This window comes from Grus americana, chromosome 2, assembly GCF_028858705.1.
Source record: "Grus americana isolate bGruAme1 chromosome 2, bGruAme1.mat, whole genome shotgun sequence".
In the NCBI taxonomy this organism is placed as follows: Eukaryota; Metazoa; Chordata; class Aves; order Gruiformes; family Gruidae; genus Grus; species Grus americana.
This window is the reverse complement of record NC_072853.1, coordinates 63,360,565-63,384,778: the sequence shown is the minus strand read 5'-3', so window position 1 is coordinate 63,384,778 and position 24,214 is coordinate 63,360,565.

The following is a 24,214-nucleotide window of genomic DNA, read 5'->3' as shown; positions in this document are numbered from 1 at the left end:
TTTAGTTTGATTTGCTTGTAATAATCAAGGCATAGAAATGCCACTGTAAGTTTGCATTCATTGCCAAAGGTTTAAAGAGAAGTAAGATCAACAACAGCTGACATTATCTGCCAGTATGTCTCTTTGTTAGATTTATATTTGACTGGTTTGATAAATTCTTTTCCTGAAATCAGATTATGGAAAAATCTGGTGAGATTTTTGCAGCAAAAGGCTACCGTTTTGCACCAAAGTAAACCTAAAAAGCCAAAACCCAAAAGATGTAGAATCCTTGAGGCAGACCCCTCACCTACTGCCAGTATGAACTGAGCCACCACATCACTCATGGAAAGAGGAGGACGTTTAGGTGGCAAAACAACTGCACAGGAGTTTATGAACAGCGGCAGTTAAAGGAGTTCTGGTGTATTTCACCTCACTGTGCACAATATAATGAAATGATTTTTGCAATTACTGCAATGCAGCTGGAAATAGGGTACTGAATTTTTACTGACTGAAAATCTGCTGAAACCAAATGCATTGAAAATGTAGTGAAATTAGGCAATAAATTCAGGGTATATTTGGGTAATTGAACTTTGAATGTGCATGGCAGATGATTTCTCTAGATATTAGAAACCTGTGTCACATAGCACTGAGACACATTTTCTCATTCCTCTTTCCAGGCAAGAAGTTTCTGTCTGCCTACAATGTAATGAATTGACTTGTCTGACTTGTCTATTTAAGCACGCTCTCTGGAAAACCTTAACGTATGGTTTATTGTTTCTATAATGTTTGATGGCTTGTGACTCATTTTTCAGGTGGCCAATCTACAGGGATTTGTTAATGGGAAGATACTACTTCTGCTTTTCTAAAACCATTCAGGGATAAGTTAGTCATCCCTAACCAGGAGACAGTAAGGTCACAAAATATTTGTAGTTTTGAAAAGGTTAGGATGCTTACAATACATAAGATGTAAAAATTAGGATAATGAGATGAAGAAAAGATTTTTTTTTGTTAGTGCATTTTCGTGTATTTTTTGTTCTTGTAATCACTTCATTCATTCGTATCTTTTTACTTATGCTGTCAAGACCTGTTGGTAAGTTCAGAAACCTGCTTTAATTGTCACTGAAAAATTACTGGGCATTGTCTTGGTCATAATGCCCATTCATTCTTCCTGACTGTCATTGAACAGAGAAAGTAAGATGGCTGAATAATTTATATTAGTGCCTTAAGACAAGTACCTGCACAACCTTGTACCCTTCTGAAACTAGCAAAACTGCCATAAAGTTTTAAACAATTTCTATAACTGTGTTTCTTTAGTAGGATAAACATCTTCATCTGCCTTGATTTAATGTTGATTTTCCCTTCAGACTGCAATTATCCAGCTGGCAAACATATAATGGTCTCCTTAGTTATTCCTCAGCTTAAATTCACAGATTCATCCAAACTGAGACTAGGAATTGAAACATGAAGCTGCTTTGGAAGATCAAGGAGAAGACAGCTTTTAATACTTCCACCTATCATTTCTCAATGTGTCTCAAAATAGAACTGCATCCATGGGTAGTAATTCACGTATAAGTGAAATGCAAGTTACAGTGCATGGAGTAATGCAAGCTAGGTGTGTTGATATTACTTGGTAGCTTGAGCTCCTGAGAACTTTTGAGATCAATTTTTCTGTGCCATCATCTGTATTTACAGGATACTTCCCTAGTCATAAGCACATATGATCATAAATGTTTCAGAAAGTATTTTGAGAACATAAAGAGGAACACATTATGTAGCTCTGTTTCTTGGATCCTAAAAAATCTCATTTATGTACTTTACAATTCGGTGTCCTGATTAACTAAAATTGAAATGAATGGAAGTATAACCCCTGCCGACAGTAAATATGATCAGACTTGTTTCTCTCTGGACTGTTAAACCATATGATAGAGAATTCTTGCTTTACTGTATTTGAAAGAAAACCAGTTCTTGGCAGGAAACATTTGCTGGCTGTAACTTTTTGAGGTCTTCTGAAAGTGTTTTGACAAAAATAGATCGGAGTGGAGACTCTGAGACAAAAATGTGCTCAGAAATAAGTAATTGTGACCTCATCTTATGTCAGAACATTTTTTGTTGTATTGCATTGCTTCCCTATGTTGGTGAAAACGTTATCTCGGGCTGATTGCTCAAGGTCCTGACCTGTAGACATCAGATATTTTGAGTGAGATTTTTCAGTGCAGACCAAAACCTGTTTTGAATCTTAGCACCCAAGTGAATACCCCAACTTTTACACTTAAAAAGCACACATTCAAAGGCTTCTATTTCCTTTTGAATCAAAAAATGAAAATAAATCATAAGAAGAATGCAGTTATTATTGTCTGTTGTGTTCTATTCACAGATCTTGCAGCTTAAGGCAAAGATCTATATCAGCTTTACAGAGGATTACAGCAGTCACTTGGTAGTTCATAAGATACCGGAAATTCAAGTGGTTGCTTGTTTTCAACTTGTAACAAAAAAAGGCCTAAGGACCTGCTATTAATATCACTTTATCATTCATGTCACCATATTAGGCTGCCTTTAACAACATTCTAAGTGATATTTACCCACGAACTGGTACTTGAACAGCTTGTATAATACGTGCCTCCCTCAAAAATAAATCACTATCAAAACTTTCATATCCCCAGACAGGTGACCATACCATTAGCAACGTTTGTTTTCCTCCATGACCTTTTTCAATATATTCAGAAATGCCTTATTATTCTTGACACTATCAGCATTTGACACCATGTGAAAGATTTCAAAATGAGCATCTGCAGGTGTAATTGCTAAATGAAATCTTGTCTGACTTTTCATTACCTCCTGGAAGAGCTACATTGCAATGGATATCCTGTAGAAATAGTAGAATGTACTGCTCAAGGGTATTTGGCAGACAGAAAAGCATTTTCTGCGCAGAGTGTTTTTACATTACGGAATACCCCGATGATTTTGAAACTCTAACGTTATGTTAATATCTCTGACAATGTAAGACACTCTTGCGACCACATGAACATTAGTCGCAAACCTAGATATGTCTTATCGTCTCATTTTTCAAGCTACTAAATAATGCAGAGATAAATTGCCACACATTGCTTGCCCCAAGGACAGTGAACTGTAGGTGTCAAAGCAGAGAAGACTAATTAGTTACCTTTCACTACCTCAAGGTCAGAGGAACAGGTTTTTTGGTAGTTTACGTAAAGTGATCATCTATGCTCTCTTATGATCAGAATGTCCCTCTCCATTCCCCCCGCCCCGTACCAGCAGTATGGGCAGCCATGAGGAAAAGACTGCAACACCAAAGTCTTATTTTTGCAAAGTGCTTTGGTCATCATCAAGTCTTTGTATAATGATTTATTTTCTTCATGGAGTCAATTGATCATATAGTCGTCTTGGCTGTATTTTGGTAAGTGGGTAGTCTGCTGTTGAAGTCTGTTTATCTTCACATGCAATATGTCATGTGTTTTGGATCTTTTTTGATGCATGTTAGGATTCTACAACTTTGAAAGCTAAAGCCATCTTGTACTTCTATACTTTTAATGTGCTTGTGTGGTAAATGTCCATCCTCATTCAAGCTTTTCCTTTATGATGTCTTTGAAATAGCTTATTGCTACATTAATGGTGAAAGTAAGTTCTTCATCATTTCTAATGCACTGTGTGATGTCTGTTCATTCACAGCTGTTTAAAATTTCATCCAGTGTAAACTTTTTCCTAGTCAAAATTATTATCTTTAAAACATCCTGTAACAGTCACATTTTGCACGTTTCAGTATTTATCTAGGCACAACTATTGCTCAGGTAAAAATTTCACAAATTAATTTTTTTTTTAAATCTTGCTGTACTCCTGTAATTGTTGACACACAACTACTGAGGCACGTATTCTTTTTTAAATGGGTTTATTTTACCTGTGAAAGTACAACAACTCTTCAAGCTTTGCCGTGCAATTCAAATCAGGTGGTCAACAACCATATCATACTTTGAGAAGGGTAGATGGGATGGGTATGTTAGATGTTCAAAAGAGAAGTTGCTTCCTCTTGTGCTGTAGGAGAATGAAAGCAAAGTTGTGACAGACGCTCCAGAAAGAGTTGTGGTTATTCTGGCCAAACCTTATTAATGCAGTTCTCAAAAATGTCAGATTCACCATGGAGCAAACACTCCCTTTCATCTATGACATCTGTAAGGCATATAATAAAATAAACCCTACTAGCTGGCATCTTCATCATGCTTTCATTCTTGTTTCTATTCTGTCCTCTCTTCATTTAGTCAGTCATACAAACAGAACATTTACTCCCATTCAAACTGCAGTGTCCAGACCTAAAGCAGTTTAAAAGAAGAATCCAGTAGGCCTGTCATTAAGCAGAGGGTAAAATATGAATATCAGTTATGGGTCCATGTTAAAACAAGAAAAGAAAGGAAATTCAGACTGTGATTAAGGATGAGAGACTGGCTTTGAAACCAAGAATTCAAATAGCTTTTTTTCTAATGTATAGCTAAGAGTATTACATTGTAAATTGTGGTTATAGCAATATGTTGGGAATATCATTCATTCAGTGCATTCAAAACACACATAAATGCAGATACATTGTGGACTAAGTAACAGAAAAACTTCGGAATTAATTGTATTTCTTTCCTTTTGCACCTTCAATCATAAAATACAAGTGAATTTCATTCTTTCTCTTTTAAATATGGCCTTTTAATGCAGCATTATGAAAAGAGAAAGAAATTAAACAAGATGTATTTTACTCAGGATTGTGAAACAGAGAAAAGACTCAAAATGCAGCTTTTATTATTATAGCCAAACTTCTAACTTTTTCATAAAGTTCTGTAAAATGAATATTGATCTGTTGGGTTTTGAGGGGTTGGTTTGGTTGGGTAAGGTTTCTCTGCACTCTTTACAGCAGGCTGTAGCAAACCTGAGTTGTAGAATTAACAGCTCGATCCCTATATTGATTAAATTTAAGCTGAGGTTTTGCCTCTGGGAATGTAAATGATTCAGATCAAATAGTTTAGTATATATTTCAAGCACTAAAGCCGTGTAACTGGCTACAGGTTTTTACTCAAATTGGAGAATAAGCACAGGCTGTGGGACATTACTGGTATACTGACAGCCAGTCTGGAAGCCAGGATTTCCAGACTCTGTAGCTGCTCAATGTTAAATCAGGGACTCCAGAAACCCCAGGAAGGATGTTTGGCCAAGAGAGGACTTTCCTACTCACCCCTGGAGTGGGAGGAACCTGAAAACTCCAAACTCTTAATCTCATTCAAGGACACATAGGAAGATTAAGAACCCTTGGGACTTCCAAGCACCTCAGGGACAAGAGCTCTGTGGTCACCAAGGCAGAGGAAGATTGCTTGGCAGGATGCCCTTGGAGCTTGAGAATCTGAATATCTTCACGTCCTTGCGACCTACTTGAGAATACACAGGAAGGAAAGGAAGAATTTTTCAGGTCTTTTGTAGCAGGGGTTTTAACCAGGTGCCTGACGGGGAAACATATAGCTTTGAAAGAACCAGCATCACCCAGTGGAAGTCTGTACCAGCACATACTAGTACTTGGCCAGCAATTCATGTGATATGACCAAGTTCAGGTAAAAATTTCTTTCCTTTTAGACTTATCATGCAGATTACATGCAAACAATACTTTGACATGCATTTTTCAGAGAGTCTGAAAAGAATGCTAATGAGAATACTTTAAAAAATTATGCATTGCTTCAAAACAATATCTTGTTCAATATCATATCCCTCACAATCAACAAGAACAGATTCTTAAAGGGGAAAAAAAAAAAAGGTATTTATCCTCCAGTTTTCCCAGTTCTCCCACTTCATGTCACGAATAATTCTCTGGGGCCCCCATCATATCTGTTGTCAGTAGATCCTCTCCAAACCTATAGAAGCTACTACATTTCTCTCAACACACTTCACATCTTTTGATCCATATTTTTTCATTTTAATGTAAATTTGGGATGGGGTGAACAGTACTGTAGGCAGCATGTAAGAATATACATTCTAACCAAGTTGCCTATTTTATTCTTTCTCTATTCCTGATCACGGCTAACACTCATTTTACCTTTTTACCTGCTGAAAATTCTCTCTGACATTTTCAAAGAACTACCTCCAAAAACTTCAAGAGCTCTTTCATTCATCATAATAGAGTCTGTTATTGTGAGCATGTCATTGGGTGATTTTGTTTTAAATAAATTACCTTGTATTATCTTGTTTGAGTGAATCTGCCACTTTATCTTCCAGTTTCTTGAGGCTTCATCCAAATATTAAAGGTCCTTTCGTAATACTTCACATTCAGCTTTGAGTCTTCTGCACAATTTTGTATTCTCAGCAAGCTATATCACATCGTTTCTCATATAATTTTCAGGTTTATTTGTGAACATATTTAACAACAGATATCCAAAAGGATTCCTCTGAGAAGTCCCTGTAATTGTTATAACTGACCGTTTATTCCTGTGTTTTGTTCCCTACCATGGGAAAATCTTACCTTGTATCTCTGACGTCTTAGTTTATTTAGGAACTTTTGTGTAAAATATACTGAAAAGCAAAGATTGGTCTATTAACCAAATTGCCTTTTATTTTCTCACAAGTTTATTGCTGTCTTGGAGAACTCTGGTGGATGTATCAGACATGGCTTGCTTCTACAAAAACTGTGTCAACTCTCTGTAACATGTAGTATTTATCCTCAGGTCACCTTTTCTTCTTGTTTCTACCATTTTGCCCACTGTGGAGCTCAGGCTGATCTGTAGTTACCCAGATCATTCTCCAGCTTTCTTTCACAAGCTAGCATTGCTACTGTCACCTTTTATTCCTCCAGCACCAATTCCAGTTTAAGCAGTACTTTATACTCACCCATAAAGCATAGTTCCAGAGAGGGAACATCCTCACCTACTCTGTGATGAAAACCAATACATAGACTTTATCTACTTCTTTTTCTGATAAAACTTTAGTTTTCTTGCATATTCTCTATATATTGTCTCTATCTGCCTTATATATGCCTTATATATCTGCCCTGTCAGGTTTTCATTAAACTATGAAGCAATGGAAACTAAATGAACACATTCTCTTTTCCACTACCTCATGTATTCTGAAAGTAGTATGAAATCCAGGTCTAATCCTATTAAAATTTTCATCTTGTAACTCAGAATGTAAATGTGGCTGGTGGTGGACTTCTTTGGCAAATAACAGCATTTCATTAAATGAAACTAGTGATATGTTTATTCAGTTCAAATCTACTGTGGAAATTAAACCTGATCAATAGGATTTTTTTAATTGAAATTATTTTGCAAGGGTAAAGACAATTTAGTGATGAATTTAGGTCCATTTTTAAAAGTGCATTTCAAAGAAAAGTTTAAGACAGTATAAATTTTCTAACAGTATTCATCACACAAAAGGATGAGCAGACAATAACTCTCAGAGCATTCTTGAATTAACTTATGAATTATCTCAGAAATGTTATCACCTGTAATTTCTCCCTTTCTGTATGGCAGGTGAGTTTCTGAGTATTTTTAAAATGAACTGGTATGATCTATGAGGATTATTGCTTTATTTTCACAAATGCCATCATATGACTGTTCCTGGGATTTATTAGGAAATCAAGGGATTATCTGGGAATTATTTAGATTCCAATAAACATGTTCTGATTACAGGCCTTTGTGTTAGACTGTACCTTAGTATTATATGTTGTGGATAAAGCATAAAGACCTTTGTGCTTACTTTGTAATTTACCTTCTTTCTTCCTTATTAAAGCTTCATGCAGAGGTGGGCTCTGAGAACCAAATTCTGATTAGAAGCAGCAACCAAAATGGGCAAGGTGAGCAACAGTGAGGGGCATCATCTCATGTGCTGCACTAGGCAGCCAGGAGGGGAATGAGGAAGGAATACTTGGGCCCCAATTGTCTCAGGGATGTGGTGTCATATTATATCCTATACCACAAACAGCATAAATGGTGTAAGTGAACTAAAACTGCAATGCTTTCCATAAACCAGCGAGAAATCACGTGAAGTATCCCATATATAAGCTTGCAGGGGCAATAGTTTGGCAAAGAGTTCCTCTGCAGGTAGTTTGGAGGGAGGGATTATGAGTGTTAAGCCCACAGTTTATGTTTTGGGATATCTCTTTTTTGTACTGTTCTTTTGTAGTCTCTGTTTGAGCCAAAGACTAGACTGATCATAATGTTTGAGTGCAGAATGTAGTTCCCTTAATGGGAGAGTAAGCTTCAACTGAGCAGCACCACTGCACCCAGAGCAGCGTAAACCCAGAGTCTTGTGATGCTTAAACACATCCAGCTGACCCATGGTATTTTGTCAGTACATGGCGGAGTTGTATCCAAAAAGATTCAGGTTGGATATTAGCTGTGGTGGGTTGACCCAGGCTGGAGGCCAAGTGCCCACCAAAGCCGCTCTATCACTGCCCTCCTCAGCTGCACAGGGGAGAGAAAATATAACAAAAGGCTCGTGGATCGAGATAAAGACAGGGAGAGATCACTCACCGATTACTGTCATGGGCAAAACAGACTCGACTTGGGGAAAAATTAGTTTAATTTATTACCAATGAAATAAAAGTTGAGTAATGAGAAGTAAAACCAAATCTTAAAACATCTCCCCCCACTCCTCCCTTCTTCCTTGGCTTAACTTCACTCCCAGTTTCTCCCTCCTCCTCCCAGCAGCACAGGGGGCGGGGAATGGGGGTTGTGGTCAGTTCATCACATGTTGTCTCTGCCGCTTCTTCATCCTCAGGGGGAGGACTCCTCTCATCGTTCCCCTGCTCCAGCGTGGGGTCCCTCCCACAGGAGACAGTCCTCCACAAACTTCTCCAACGTGAGTCCTTCCCACGGGCTACAGTCCTTCATGAACTGCTCCAGCGTGGGTCCCTTCCACAGGGTGCAGACCTTCAGGAGCAGACTGCTCCAGTGTGGGTCCCCCACGGGGTCACAAGTCCTGCTAGAAAACCTGCTCCAGCGTGGGCTCCTCTCTCCATGGGTCCACAGGTCCTGCCAGGAGCCTACTCCAGTGTGGGCTTCCCACAGGCCACAGCCTCCTTCAGGGGCATCCACCTGCTCTGGCACGGGGTCCTCCATGGGCTGCAGGTGGAATCTCTGCTCCCCATCATCCTCCATGGGCTGCAAGGGAACAGCCTGCCTCACCATGGTCTTCTGGGTGGGCTGCAAGGGAACCTCTGCTGCAGTGCCTGGAACACCTCCTCCTCCCCTTCTTCACTGACCTTGGTGTCTGCAGAGTTGTTTCTCTCACATCTTCTCACTCCTCTCTCTGGCTGCAAAATTGCTACTGGTTGTTTTTTGTTCCTTCTTAACTCTGTTATCCCAGAAGCACTACCCCCATCGCTGATGGGCTCGGCCTTGGCCAGCGGCGGGTCCGTCTTGGAGCCGGGTGGTATTGAATGGGGAAAGCTTCTGGCAGCTTCTCACAGAAGCCACCCTTGTAGCCCACCCACTACCAAAACCTTGCCATGCAAAAAACAATGCATTAGCATAACTGTAATAATAGGGTTACTGAAGCATGGAAAGAAATTGCCCATCAAGACTTATCTCCTTCATTAGAGATTTTTAAGGACTGACTACACAAACATGTATCAGGAATGACAAAGATATAGTTCATCTTGCCTTGCGCCAGAGAACTCAATGACCTCTTAGAGTCCCTCTCAGCTTTATTTTTCTGTGATTCTATGAAGATTTGAAAATAAATAGAATAAAAGCTTTGAGATGCTCACAGACTGCAGTAATGGAGCCATATAATGTTTTGAATAGATGACAACTGGGACTTTTGCCAGGTAAGTGATTTTGAACTACAGCTTTTCTGAACACTTACACTACTGAATCCCTCAATTTCTTTCCAGTGAAGACTTTATTCTTAAATCCATATAAGTAAATTAAGCATCTGAACAGAAGGGAACACATTCTGATTGTTAGAAATTTATTAGTATGCTATAGGTGCTAATAAATGTAAATACTTCTATAGAGAACATTTATCTGATTTAGTCCATTTTCTTTTTGCTCTTGGAGACCTCTTTCGATTCTGATCGCCGTGCAGGTCATGTGATTAGTAACAGGTACATGCAGATCTCAGAGGGCTGTATGAGTCCTTTCTGGCTTTCAAGCCTTTTAATATTGTCAAAGGAAAAAAGCACATTTTCTGTGACCAAAGGCTCATTTTGGTATAAATTTTAAAGATGAAATCCAATCAATAGTGTTAATTACCGCAATGTAATTTAGTTATGGCAATATGTATAAAACTGAAAATTACCTTAAAAGTACCTGGAAACATAAATATAATATGCATTCAGAGGTTACGTATACTATATGTGAGATTATTTGATATCCTAATAATATCCCTTGTTTGTATAACAATAGTATAGACTCTAATTAATTTATCACAATCTATTTTTTTTTTCTAAAAAGATTTTTTTTCCCACAAGAGCAAAGCAATAGCACCATCTAGAAGAAGTATACCTTCAGTTATATGTTAGTCTTTTCATATCTTTTTTTCTCTTTCCTTCCTATTGGGTGGAAGATAACACTAATGTACTTGGTATCCTAATTTGGTCAAATTTGGGTAGACTTTTATTATTTCTATAAGGCACTAGAAATTTAACTTAAGTTCATATCTCTCTGTTTAAAATAAGGTCTCTCAAACTTTTCAGTGAAATAATTGTCAAAAAGATAAATAATTAATTAGCAGAGTTTTTTTCCTTTACATCAGACTGAGAAATGGCCATGCCATTCTTGACATTTTTCCAAAGTATGAAGACAGAATCAGATACTTGGCAGAAAAAGTCTACACAAATTGATAAAGCTTAGAAAAGTATAAGAAACTGACAATGGTTCTTAAAATTGAGAATGCTGAAAAACATCAGATAAACCTTGATACACCATCCAGGATATGTGCTCGTATCAGTAGCACTGGGCCAATATTAACATGTCACATGACAATAATGTAGCTTGCAAAAAATTCTGTCTCATATAATACCATGATAATCCTGATAAAATTTTCTCCCATAAAGAAGATGATGACATAAAATTTTATCTGTAGACAAAGAGCAGTTACTCAAGTGTGCCCTACATCAAAAGCAAGTTTCACTGATCCTGGATGAGTGAATGGCCAACTCGTTGAATGATTAAACTCTTTCTCTGAGCAGAGAATGAATGATTGAACACCCTTCTCTGGGCATCTCTGCCGGTAATGTAAATTCAGGAGCCAAATTCAGTAATGCTTGTGGTATCGATATTTATGCTTTACATTTGGAGTTTTAGTCTCTAACTCTGCAGTTGATCCTACCTGATATATGAGCTGAAGAAGCCTCGTGGACTGTCCAACACAGTTTTTGTGTTGCACCAATTAGTGTGACTAACATAATTTGAGTATTTGATATCTCAATGTCTTGAGTATGCAGTGGAATACTGTGTTTTGGTTTTTCTAGTCTGTGAACATATTATCTCATATTTTGGAAGGGCTAGGATTTTTTCAGTGCAGCAGTTTGATGGAAGAGGTCTGGTTGTTTGTTGTTTGGTTTTGGTTTTGGTTTTTAATTAAATCTTAATGACTTGTTGAAGTGAAACTTTTTGTAGCAATGAGCTAGTCTCAAGAAAACATCTTCTGAGAAAAGTTTCTTCTTGCATTGGATTTTCCAGGAAAAGTAAATAAGTAAAAGACAAGGCCATAGTCAACATCTTGATAATTACTTAGGATGTAGCACCCCTAGATTAAATCCATATTCTGAATCAGAAAAAAAAAAATACTTGAACCAAGATTTCTTAGATTCCAGATGCAGGTTTCCTGTCCAAGTCTTTTAAAGTGTGTTAAAGAAGACAAGGTCAAAGAAATGAACCTTGTGGTTGGGAAGAAAGGGGAGTATTTTTCTGTCCTTTGCTTCACAGTGATGATAAAACCTTGCAACAGTTTCTTAACCTTTATCTGATGCTCTTACAGGCTAGACCTGCAATCTACAGCAAATTTTTATTTTTTTATTTTTATTTTTTTTACTGGAAGAGTAATCCTGTTGTCTCTGTCTTCCTCCCCAAAATTTGAATTTATCTTTTAGTTTCCCTGGGCCCTGGCCATAAAGTAGCAATTAAATTAGAAATCATAGGGAAAGTCAAGTATCATGGAGAGGGAAGGACAAGCCTAGTCTGTTGTTCTTGTCAAGGGAAGTTTTGTGGTGATGCTTATTGTATTCCTGCAGCTCAACTACGAGGTGAGGTAAGCGTGACGGGCATAAGTAATAAAGCAGATCTCTGTTGTGCAAAGGAGCTTCGTACATAGATACCTGAGCTAGCCCCAAGCAGTGCTGATAAAATCATGTGGCACACACAGCGTCGTGTTCTAGAAAACAAACCATGTCTCCCATGGGTGCCTCGTAACTCAAACTTCTTCAGGCCATGGCGATTATCCTGTTGGAGATCCCTGTTTGGCAGCAAGTGGGATCAGTGCTAGTTTGGGAGCAGCCGTACTGTGCTCCATGGCACACTGCAGACACATCTGCTGAGGCTTTCAGTGCTCCATGAGGAGACAGAACCACCAAATGAGACTGTAAAATTGTCGTAGAAACAAAACTTCCTAAAATTCATGGTTTTTCACATGTAGAGTGCCTTCCTTGTGCATATTGTACAACCTGGAGAAGCTGTAAATTTACAAAGCATAGGAAGCACTACTCCACAGCTTCAGATGAGAAATGCTTTGGACCTTACATCTTCTGTGGAGCTGTAGGAGGCAGTTGTCATAACTGCACAACTGAGGTCTGGCATCTTATGCAATATGAATATGATGAAAAGACCTATTATGTACCAGTTGATTTTCCTACTCAGCACAAGTTGGAAGAGAATCAGTAAGAAAAATGGCACAGCATAACCAAAAAATATGGTATATGATCTAACTTTGGTGTGGGGTTTGTTTTTTTTTTTTTTTGAGTTAGTTTATAAATAGCAGGAACAGGACATGTGCCTTTAATATATTTCAACTTACATATAAAATATATTAAATGTAACTAATTTAGACTTTTTTTTTTTCCATGTTCTAAGTAAAATGAAGGAGGACATTATTATTTAGTGTTCTTTTAATTAAAATACAGTTTACTCTAAGCCCTGGAATTAATTACTTTTTTGAACTGCTTCTCTGCTTTACTAATAATATTTGGCAGTTTTAAAATAGAATAGCTAAACTTGAGGCTATTAATTTTAGAAAGCTGATGCAGAATACGCTAAGGTGAACTGTAATTAAAAAAACCTGTCATGTGCAAGTGCATACTATTCGTTTAACCAGAAGACCTCTGTGAAAATTTGCATATGCACACTGTGAATGAAAGGCCATTCGAAAGATGGAAATCAAAGCTAATTTTAACATTATTGACCTCACGATACCAAATTTTGCCCTAGCTATGACTTTAAAGACAGCTGATTATTTTTTCATGAGCCCAGCCCTTGGAAAAGAATAGTTTGCATTTTGCAGGAAATGTGTACTAAAAATGCTGGGGTTTAATGTATTTTTCTTAACTATGAAGTGTTATAGGACTTAAATGACAGAACATGTATATTAAGCTAGAAATTGAGAAAAGATTTCACCTGGTAACAACTTGTTGATGTAAATAATAGTCAAGGAAGGACTCTGTATTTATAGTTATCTTCTTGGAGAAATTGCAACCTTAATAGCTACTAACACTTTGTTCCAAAGTGTGATAGAATCATTTTGCCTCATTTAGAATATTTTGATGCTGGTCTCCTAAAAATAAAACCGCCATGTATGCAGAAAAAGAAAAACAATCCAGATAACTTCAGGCATTAATAAAGTAGGCTCCTACATAAGGCAACTCATTTCTGGAAGCAGGAAAAATACCCAGGTAAGGACAGATGTCACATCAGTGTGTCTTGGGCCATTATAGACAGGGACTGGCTGTATGAACCATATGTGATACTGTCATGGTTTGACCCCGGTAGGCAGCTCAGCCCCACGCAGCCGCTCACTCACTCCCTCCTGGTGGGATGGGGGAGGGAACTGGAAGAGTGAAAGTGAGAAAACCCATGGGTTGAGCTAAAGACTGTAATAGGTAAAGCAAAAGCCGCGTGTGCAAGCAAAGCAAACCAAGGAATTCATTCACCGCTTCCCATGGGCAGGCAGGTGTTCAGCCATCTCCAGGAAAGCAGGGCTCCATCACGCATAATGGTTACTTGGGAAGACAAACACCATCACTCCAAATGTCCCACCCTTCCTTCTTCTTCCCCCAGCTCCTTATATGCTGAGCATGACGTCATATGGTATGGAATATCCCTTTGGTCAGCTGGGGTCAGCTGTCCCAGCTGTGTCCCCTCCCAACTCCTTGTGCACCCCCAGCCTCCTCGCTGGTGGGGTGGGGTGAGAAGCAGCAAAGCCCTTGGCTCTGTGTAAGCACTGCTCAGCAGTGACGAAAACATCCCTGTGTCATCAACACTGTTTTCAGCACAGATCCAAAACATAGCCCCATACTAGCTACTGTGAAGAAAATTAGCTCTATCCCAGCCAAAACCAGTACCAATACACAACAGTCTCTTCCAGACATTTGAGGTGCTAATGAACACTCCCTGCAGCAGCAGTTGCCAGCCCCATTTGTGTAGGTGCTGCTGGGGCAGTGACTCTTGGGAGTGCTTCTCATGTTCTGCCCAGGTCAACTGTCCCCATTTGGGGATGCTATCACTTGAATTTGCTTGTATTGCTGAGAACCTCAGCTTGATTCTCTTCTCCCTCATGGTCACTACGTTTAAAAGTCAAACACCTCCTGTAAGCTAGGTGGTATGATCCTGAATGAATCCTACCCTGGCAGAGGTTGTCTCTGACTATTTCTGTCAAGTGAATTCAGATCCTCGGAAGTATTTAGATTTTTACTGCCAGATGATGATCTGATATTTAATAGCAGAGCTTTCTGGATTTGTAAGTATTTGTAAAGATGCAGTTTTACCCAAGAACAGTTAAGTTTGCAATGTTATCCCTTAATATCCAAGTATCTCCATTAGGAGTATGTCACACTTGCCTTCATATTTCTACTCTTTCCATCCCCTACGAACCTTCCCTTTTCTGCCCATCTCAAGATTAAGAACAGAACAATACAATGCGAGTCTAAACTATGTGTTAATCTAGAAGCTAGTAATTAAAATAGGACTTCATTTGGACTGATGAATGTGTATCCAACATCTTCAGTGAAATTCTGTTGATTTACACCTGCTGACCAAGCTAGGTTTCTGCTTCTAATTCAGTGTTCCCGTATAACTCTTCCTCTTTTACTGTCATCTCAGTCTAGTTTTCAGTACGTCATTTATTTACTTGTAGCTTTGCTGTATATGCTACATATATAACTCATGTGCTAGATATAGCAAAGATGCTAACCTCGCAGTTAGCAAATTGCATGCAGCATTCAAACTCCTTTTCTCTAAGAGATTATAAATAAGTGCCCTTTTTGAACCAGATCTACAGTAATGAATATTTTCATGGTATCTAACAATAACTAATTTAAGTCCAAAAATGTGTGACCTGCCACTGCCTCTCTTAGTGTCTCACAGTGATGAAAAGTTTGGTAAGACAGTGTGATTCATTTCTTTCCATGGCATGATATTACAAACATGCTATTTAAATAATAAAGACAACCCGCCCTGCCTCCCTAGTGTAAAAAAAGAGTATCTGTCTTAAAATGTAAATTGAGTCCTATTAACAGTCCCCTGGAAAAAAATGCATTTAATCACAGCGTTCTGCTGGAACACTAATGGAATAAAAATTAGCTGAATTTTCCAATTAATTCTTTTAAGATTCCATACTATTACGTAGGAGAAACAATGCTGTTTTGTCTTAATAAGGAGGTCATTTCTTTTGTCAATGTCAAAGAGAATATTTAATGAGCTTCAGGAAAACATGCAAGTATCTTTATAAGTAAATTAAACTTTGCCTTAAGATGCAGCGAAAAACAAGTACATACAGTCCCTACATATGTCACATTATTTTTAAATACAATTTTCAGGTGGGACCCCCATTTTATATTTGGATATAATTACCCTAAATACAGATACAGGAAAAAGAGTGCAGGGAAATTTGCAATGGGATGGCTCAAAGGTAAGTGCAGGTGAATCAGCTAACAGTTAATGTTACCAGAACACAGCTATACAGTCTACTTTATCGGCATACTGTGCTGAGGTCCCAATGACATCAATCATCAGGCTACAATTTATTACTGCAGTAGTTATCTGCCTTATTTCCAGACATTTTCTATTCATACATGGCAGACCAATAGGCAAATGAGTGCTCTGTTATTGTATTTGCATATAACTAGTTAAAGAGGACTTTTGTATTCCCTCGTGACTCAAAAGGGAAAGTTCTCCTTCAGAAGAGCAACAGGAGCAAGGCCCAAAACTGTCTCACTTGCGTGAGCAGAAAGTTCCTGCAGTTCATCAACAGCTTCTGTTGGTTATCTATGGGCACTGGAGTCCTCCAGTGGAGTACGCAGTCACTTGATTTTATTGAAAAATCCATCCTACAATTTACTTTTCACTCCTCCACTTTGGAACCTTGCAATTTTATCAGATGCTTTCTTTTTGAATTAACATTTTCTACAGCTGGCATCATATGGGGAGGATTCTTTTTCCCTCTATTTTTAGGATTGAGTAAATCTCTGCAAGGACTCCTTTTAATTCCAGTAAATATGGAAATGAATGCTCTGGCTTATATGAGTATTTATACTTGAATTGGCATAGTTCAAAAAAGATGAAGTTAGAAACCTCAAAGTTGGCTTCATTACACAAAATAAAGCAGTGCTATCATGAATCCCTAATTCCAAAATTCTGCATATGCATATGACTATGTTTATGCATATATGTAGCATTTGATTTTAGGAAGATTTAAAAATGTAAAATACAGTTTAGGATATAAAAGTGAAAGATGGCCTAGATATTTCACAGGTTTGAAAAATTCACAAACTTTTGTTTGTGTAAATATGAATCGCAGAGGAGCATATTTTCCTATCCAAGGGATTACATTCAGGATTTAAAAACAGGTAGGTATATAAGCATTTTGAACCATTCTTAATAATTCTTTGAATCCTTTATTATCATATTGTTCTTTCTTAGTATTGAATAGCAGGTTTAATAATAACGTAATTACAGAAGCACTCTTAAAATATTTACCATTAGTATATAATGATATATTTGTAATTTATTACTTCACAATAAATATCAGATAATTTTAATTCATTCATGCCTTTGCCCAACATACCATACTGCTGAAAACAGTATTGCATTTGACTTTGCAATAGACCTTAATTTATTATACCAATTATTGATTATATGGTGGTTATCAGGTTTAAAAGGTCACCCTTAACTGTGATATAAAAACCTGAGTCTTCCATCTCAAATGTGGGCCAGCCAATGTTATGTGGTACTAAAATTTAGTAGAACTTTATTACTGTAATATTAGTGATTTGGATTAGACTGATCTATGTAAAACAGATTTTTACTTTCACACAACATGTCCACTGAGTGGAAACTGGCTGGAAGTTATTCTTCAGAAAAAATGCACCTAACAATTTTTTTTAAAGTTTTTATTGTGTAGTAAGTTATATAAGTTTTGTAGGAAGTAACTTATGTATTTTAAAATTAATTTTAGCTTCAGTTTTCAATTTTCAATTAAGTACATTCCCATGGTTTATCTTCCACAGTCGTCTTCAAATTCTTAGCCTGTGATTGATGATTCAGAATATAATCTTGAGAAAGGTTTACCATGAGATTCATGTACTCTTACAGTTGATTCTTTGAAAACTGATTATTTATCATTCTTTCTTGTTCATTCTTTTTTCTTTTTTTTTTTTGATTAGTTATTTTAGCCAAAGAGTCGTAATCACAAAATTCCTACTGAATGAGTTAGAAAGGAGAAAATATTTTCAAATATTCCTGTTTAACAGCTTTCTTCCAGATTTTGCCAATAATACGCATGGAATTTCAAGAGTTCTTTCAGATAACAATATGTCTATGTTTAATTCATAAACTAACTCACTAACATGTGAATTACAGAAAAAATTCCCATATTCTGTACTAAGAAGTTCCGTTAGGAATGACCCTTACTCTTTAAATGGCAAAATCAAAGGTTCTTGAAACCTTTAATTTAAGTGCCAAATATATGTCAGCCTAAAAATTGGAATCCTGGCTAGCACTTTCGCAAGTCTCATTTGCTCCAGAGAGGATAGTTGGCAGTGATTTTCTAGGTCAGTGGTCTCCAAACTTTTTTGATTCCGAACCACTATTAGTAAAAGATTTTTGAGCATGCACCCCCAATATATGTTTGTTTGTTTATTTATTTATTTATAAAATATATACACATACTACTGTACTAATGTATTTTGTACATTATAAAACATATATAAAAATGGAAATTAAAAAGAATGAGATAAAGATGAAATAAACACTATTTAAAAATATTTTTATGTTGTTTATTAATGGTGAAAAAAATATTTTCTTCCCACACTCCAACGGGTTGTATTGTACACCCCATAAGTGCACAATCTCCCCCCATTTAGGAGACCACTGATCTAGATAAAACAAAGAAAACTGAGTACAGTAAGCAACCATGACAATTCCTGTGTCACACAACAAATACTTTTTCATTAATATTATTTCAGAATAAGACTAATCAAATAGGAAGGGGGAAAAAAAAAAAGGGAAAAAAAGGCAAACATCCTGTAGAAGAGAAGTCTATTATCTGATGGAAATCATGGGGTATCGTGTAAATCCAAATTGCACTTAGTAAATCCTAGGCTAATTACGAGTAACTGCTGATAAAAAGTATCAGATTATTCTTCTTTCCTTTTTTAAACTGTTTTCTTCTCATATTTAAGTATTATCACCCAGACTAGCTTGTAGAAGGGAAACACACTTCAATTTCCAAGAAAAGTTTGTGAAAAGAGGTGATCCAACCCTGTTGTGTTCAAGAAAGTTTTGTTGGAGGATGCAGACCCAGGGTCTTCCTGCACTTACAGGAAAGAGGTCTGTGAATGCCCAGAAAATGGACAATAAGAGAATAGATTTTATTTTAAGGGACCAAAAGGTACCATTATCCTGATATCAAACAGGGACCAGTGTCTGTACGTATTATGCCTCTCAGTAGGTGTTTCATCACAAAAAGAATGGAGCATATTTCAGTTTTTCTTGTTTCAGCTTCTATCTGAGTTGAAAGAAATATTGGATAAGTCCACATTAATAAGTAACTCAGTGCAGAAGGAGCTTGTCTGAAAGAAGAAATGATTGGTACTAAGATCTCCATGATTTCTCTGTATCTGCTTTAAGGGATATTTATTTAGGATTAGTTTTACTCTGTTCCTGTGGACTGCATGCCCTTTAGAAGCTGGAAAACAGACTCCGCTCCTGGAACACATCTCTCATCTTAGTTTCATCCCTAAGTAAAACAGCTCACACGCTCAAAGACTGCTCCAATTTGCAATCCAAAATGCGGTGAGTGGGGGCAACTGGGAGATTCACTTCAAATCCACACTCCTAATCTGAACTAAAACACGAACGTAGATGTGCTGATCGGCTTGGTGATTCATTTTAGCGTTTCCAAATGTCACACTGTGTATAGCTGTATTATTCTGAGCCTGTAGTTTGGATTTGCTACATTCTAGCAACAAAAACCATTCACAAAGAGATCGTGACAAAAAGCGTGCATCTGTGATTACTTACGTCAGCACAGAATCCACACTGTTTTTAAAGAAAATGTAGAGAAGTGAAATACCACTCTCTCATTTCTTCTTTCCCACCCTTGGATGGGTACATTGCTCTCCATAAATCAGGAAGCAAATGTCTTCTCCATTTCATAACTTTGCTCTTTCTTGCAGTTCAAGGAGTCTTTCAGCAGGAATGTGGGTAACTCGTGGCTACTTTGAATCTTTTGAGTCTTTTATCTACACAAATTGGAATTACTTCACTTAGTTATTAAGGGGCATAATTAGAACAGTAGTCAATGGCAGAGCATGGATAGCACAAGACTATCTGAAGTGGCCAAGAAAAGGTATAAATGCTGGACAGTTTCTGTTTTCACAAGAAAGATTTTAATGGAGAAAGGTACAGGGGCAATTTACTTAGGATGCCTCTGTGTTGGGGAATTTTTAACTGAGACTGAATAATTTTCCCTTTTAACTGAGTCTGAATAATCTCCTTTCGTTCAAGGAGAAAATAATCCAGATATATTGTCTAATTCTATTATATGTTACAAATGAAAGCACGCTAATTCAATCCTGAATATTAAGGAGTTTCTTTTTCTCACTAACCATAAAAATGAAACTCTTCCCCTCCTTTATGATCCATTGTCCCCCGTTGCTTACAGAATCACGGAATGGTTGAGGTGGGCAGGGACCTCTGTAGGTCATCTCGTCCAACACCCCTGCTCAAGCAGGGCCACCTACAGCCAGTTGCCCAACACTTACTTCTGCTATTTGTCATATAAACACATAGATTAACCACAGAAGGGGGGAAGCAAAACAGAAATTTTTTTTTTCTTTTCTTGTGATCGAAACACCAGCATAATACAGTCCAGAGGTAAAGTATTTCTTCTGTCCATTAAAGTGTCCAGCCCTTCACTTAGCTGTCAATAGGAGACTGTACACTGCTGTTTCTGACAAAATTGCCAGAAATATCTTTGTAGTTGGTTTTTTTTTTTTTTTCATTTTGTACTTTCAATTTGAAGATGTTCCATAGTGCTTAAATTAGTCTCCAAATGGTTGATCTCCTTTCTGGATGCTAACCATCCTCAGGTGGATCAGTGTCTTAGGTTAGCCTAAAGATGTTAGACCACAGGAAGAAGTGCTTCATATCTTGCTGAATAAAATATTCTGGGTTCAAACAAACTTCCATAAAAATCAATAGAAAAACTCAGCTGTGAAAGTGAGAGAGGCTGACAGAATGTGCTATATGAAGAGATTACTGTGTAATGGATGGTTTAAAACTACAAAGAACATCATTGTATGTACTGAATCAAGGAGCATAATTGTGTTTGGTTGTCTTGCTTATTTTTAAAAAATAAGATTTCAGCTGACATCCAATAAAGAACTAATAAAAGTACATATCTAATCTAAAAGTGTAGCTGTCATTCCATGTAATAAAATAACGCAATGTTCTTACTCTAAGGAAAATGCAAAACTTAAAACTTAAAAAACCCTTAAAACCATTTAAAAAATCAGTAGGCCTCTTACCAAGAAAAATACAAAGGATTCCAAACATTACTAAGATGTCATTTGAGACAATTTCTATGGTCACTATTCTTTTCAATTTTTTTTTTTTAACATTTCATGTTTTATTAAATGTGAATCCTTTTCTTCCTTTTTAAGTTTACTGCCTAGTAGAAATATAAGGGTATGGTTATTGGCTAATAAAGGATGCAAAAAATGCACACTGAGCATATAAATATTTGCCCATACAAAACCAGGGCAGTGAAAGATGCATGCTGACTGGTGAGCTAGTACCTTTTTAGAAAGAGTATTTACCAAAACTCAGATCAACAGATTTTGCAACAAAATGAGACATAAAGGAAAAAAAAAAAAAAAAGGTGATGGTGAAGACTTTAGTAGGTGTATGAAGTTCAAAATTTCAGTCTCTCTACAGGAGGGAGATCTATTGAGGCAGAAAGTGATTTTGACCTGTCTCTAATTTACAAACCCTGTGTGCTTGCTTATGAACATATTAAACAAGCTTTTAGCATCCAGTTATGTAGATCCTGAGGTATTCCTGAAAGGTCTCATTAGCAGAACATGCAATGGCCACTGTGGCCATTCCTCAGCTATTTTGTGGATGTCTCACTTCATAATGATGGTGACTGATTACATTTTGGCCTATTTTAAACATACCTGGTATGTACCACATGCTATTTATCAATACTATTGCAATGGTGTCCTTAAAATTAAGAGTGCCAGTCAAGAGAGATCTAAGATCTTTAAAGATGAAAACACCCTATTTCAGAAAAGGAAAAATGTTGAAGCTCGCTGTTATATGATGTGACACAGCACATTTTCCCAGAACAGCAAAATCAGCTGTTTTGTGCCTACTTGTTCTATAATCTTTTTTTTTTTAAAGTAACTATAACTTGAAACTTAGCCATATGGATGTCTGCATCATCCTGCAGAAGAAACATCTGACTGTCTATAAACACTCCTATGACTGTTTTCAACACTATCTTTTTTCAGTTACTCTACTGTTGCTTGACTAAGGCAGACTGCACATCTGTAATAGAAAAGTTTATCCTATGGATAAATCAGGTGACTTTCAATTGCTGCACAAATAAAGTTCTTGAACTTGAGGCGGGAGAGTACAGGGAAGGTCAGAGAAAGTACTGAGAGGGTTGGAAAACAGAGTAGGACAATTTTTTAAGATTAAGAGCTACAGACTTTATGTTGCTAATGGCAAGACAGATTACACAAAACATAGGTGAATCCTCTCATGGACTCTTATATCCTCTATATTCCTTATTATAAGGAGCTTACTGCAGAGCCCTGTAGCTGAATCCTGTGCAGGATTTTTCAATGCTCCAAGTCAGGCTGGCTGGGGTGATGGCTGGCTGGCTGGTTGAATGGATGAATTCTGCTAGCCAAGATCACCTCAGAGTCATCCTAATAGCATGCCGCTATTGCTGACTGTCTGCATTCATAAGCATCAATGGCCGATATATTCTTGATTTCAGAGTACCGAGCAGACAATCCACGGGCTGAAAAAAAACCCCGAGGTTCTCTGTTAAAACCTGGTGATTTACTGGGGAAAAAAAAAAAAAATCGAGGCTTCTCATCGTTCACCTCCTGGAGTAGCAGTTGCGCGGTTCAGTGCTGTCCCAAAGGCAGCAAAGGTACCTGCCTCATTGAAAAGCTACCTTAAAGACAACAGGTCGCCGAGCACGTTATTACTGTCCACCAGGTAGCCGCCAGACGACGGGCTGGGGGACCCGGCCCGGCGGGCAGCCCGGCTCCGCGGGTGCGCACTGCCCCTCCGCGCCCGGCCGCGGGGACCGCCTGCAAACAGCGATCGGCGCCGTCTGGCCTGCGCTGGCCTCCCCTTTGCCTTTCTTTATCCGCGCAAAGGTGGATCGCGGAGTGTATTTTATTTTTAACTGATTTACAGCCTCCTCCCCAACAGCTCCCCCCCCTCCCGCCTCGGGTGCGCGCTTCCAGACACACTTTTCTCGTCGCAAACGGCGTGAGCATCACGTGCGGGAAAGGAGGACGGGGACGCCCCTACCTCCGAGGTGCTGGCTGCGGCGTGAGGAGACTGGGGAAGGGTCTGGGTGTACCCCGAGACCCAGGTGCCCCGGTTCTGCACCCCATGCCCTCTGCCGCGCCGGCTCTTCCCCAGCCTCGCCGCCGCAGCAGCGGCGATGTAGAGTGGCCGGGGGATCTCATCCTGCTCCCCTTGCACCTCTGTGGCACAAATCTTCCCTTTTCCTTTGCCCTCCCCGCCGCCCCAGCGGTGCGCTTCCCCCCCGTCCGTCCTCGCCACCCTCCCCTTGCCCGGGCCGCGGGGTGCCGGGGCCGCTGCGCTGCGGGAAGCAGGGCCGGTTGCTGGGGCCAAGAGGGGACGCTGCCCTTTCTGTCCATCCACTCCCCCTCCTCTCTTGTTTTTTTGCTGAGATCATTTCAGCTTCTCTCGGTACTCTTATTATTAATATGTTTTCCCCACTCTAGTCTCCCCCCTCCCTTCCCGCCCTGGCCACCAGCCCTCCTCAACCTCGTCAAAGGCATGGATGTTCGGGGTGGGATATAGCTGTGGAGGAAGATAAGCCTGAGAAAGGGAGGGGGGAGCGAAAGGGAGAGATTTTGCTGTCGTCTCTGGGCTGATTGGAAGAGGCAATCATTGTATCTGCGGCCGGAGGATTAGCAGCTAAACTTTTATTGCTCCCTTTTGTGCGTGTGCGTGCGTGTGTGTGGGTGTGTAAACGGAGAAGTCGCCTCTCAAGGGGGAAAATCTTTTCAATTTCCCTTTGGCAGGTGCAGTTCAAGGAGGAACTCATGAGCATTTTGCCCGATCCATTAAATGATTAGGGGAGGGGAAACGATCTCTCTCCTCTTACTCTTCCTTTCCCAGTTTTGAAATCATTCTTTCCCCACCACCGCCACCCTCCTCCCCTTCCCCTTCCCGTTCCCCTTCCCCTTTCCCTTCCTCTTCCCCTGCACTGAATGAATGGAAGAGTCTCCAGGGTTTTCTTCTGCTCCTCGCCCTGGACTTGAGAAGTGAGG